General features: G+C 35.3%; 1 pseudogene; it reads right to left on the reverse strand.

The window, feature by feature from the left end:
- Positions 1-1,525, reverse strand: LOC149135128 (uncharacterized; annotated as a pseudogene).
- Between the last annotated feature and the right edge of the window lie 227 nt (positions 1,526-1,752).

Below are 1,752 nucleotides of genomic sequence, written 5' to 3' on the forward strand. Positions count from 1 at the left end.
TCATGAACGATTGTAGATTTTTGAAACTAGGTCTTCATCCCGGAAAGCGCGATTGACTTATAGAAATAATTACATTTCTAAAATCATTGGTATTAAGTATTGCCGAAAATCATTAAAAGCGTAACCTGCTGAGCTGAAGAAACGTTCCAAGATGTTGGACGTTGGTAACAAAAATCTACAGCTCGGATATTGTTGAGATGAAATTTTATATTTTTTGTGTTTTTTGAAACAAATTTAAGCAAAATCATCATCTTCTGCAGGTAAATCAGACTGTTGTGACGTCTGTCACCACTTTCAGCTGGTGTAGAGCAATCACTTTCCTCTAGTTAGCTCTGCTTCTGCATGTTCTAAAATTTTCACAACTCCACTTTCAAAATCTAGGCTGTTCACAATGGCTGCCAATGGGAGCAAATATTTAAAAAACTCCCCGTAAAGATACTATGCGAGAATTTCGTCTAAAAGAATTCGAACATCTCTGAAATCTATTTCTCTTTTTTGCAAGACGACTGTTACCGAACGCAACTCTCCTAAATTGTCTTTTAGAGTCTGCAGATCATCATGATCGCGTGGAGTCAACAGATAATCAACCAGCTTTGGATCGCCTTGAAAAGAGTCTAAAAACGGCTTGAGTTGGACATACCTCTCAATCATGTCGTAAGTACTGGACCAACGGATTTTATTTCTTTGTATAGATTGCAAAGGCATTTTTCCCAAAGTTTACCCTCAAGTTTTAATGATTTTAGCTTATCAGCATATTAATTTTATCAAGCAGAACTTCCTGCTTGTTGAGACAAGGAGAAACAGCTAGATTGAATTTATGAGAGGCACATCCAATCAATGGTACTCTACACAAATTCGCTATAGATTTGCTCACTTCAGTATTATCTCTGGTAATAGCTACAACATTTTCTAAATTTTTGTTATAGACACTTAAGACATACTCGATAAATTCAACATCATCAGAAGCAGTGAATGATGTTTCACTTACCATTGATGAAAATGCCAGCAAAACAGTACAATAGTCATTTTGATAATTGCATGAATAAGATGCAAAAAGTCCGATGAAATGTGTTGAACCCTTAGTTCAACTGTCGATTACCAACGAAAATTTACTTGGAAGTTCATCAGATACTTTCTTTTCCACTTCTTGAGTAAGCTTCTCCATGTATTTCTTTAAGGTCACATTTGTCATACTTCAGAAGTTTGTGTACTTACGAGTCAGTGGGTCTTCAATAAAGGAAAATGGTTTTAAGCCAACACATACCCATTCAATCCAATCATAAACATTTAAGACTGAGCAACTGACCAAACTACTTCTTGGTGAAAGAAAACCTGATAAAGATGGTTGTCCAGTTGCTTGTGAAGTAGAATACTCTAGATGTTGGTGTTTTATATGTCTCATAAGATTTGTCCATCCAGTTACTTTTTTCTATGTCAACTTTTTTCCACACTTGCATTTCCTTACATATTCACTGTCTGTTTGGTTAAAATATTTTCTGACAATTTGCTTGTTTTCATACAGCATGGGTTAGTTTAAAACAAAAGATATTTCACCATTCCACTGATGAAAGTCTGATTCAGTTGATATGTTGGAGCAGAATTCAAGATACAACTGTATTGCAGGTGAAGTTACAATTTAATGACTTGAAGACAGAATGTGTGAATCATTCTTGGCGGTCAGAACCAAGAATCACTCAAGTGTGATTATTTGACAACATACACAATAGCCAATTCCCAAACATGACAAAATGT

The sequence above is a fragment of the Octopus bimaculoides genome, chromosome 6, assembly GCF_046866305.1.
Source record: "Octopus bimaculoides isolate indiv1 chromosome 6, ASM4686630v1, whole genome shotgun sequence".
Taxonomy (NCBI): domain Eukaryota; kingdom Metazoa; phylum Mollusca; class Cephalopoda; order Octopoda; family Octopodidae; genus Octopus; species Octopus bimaculoides.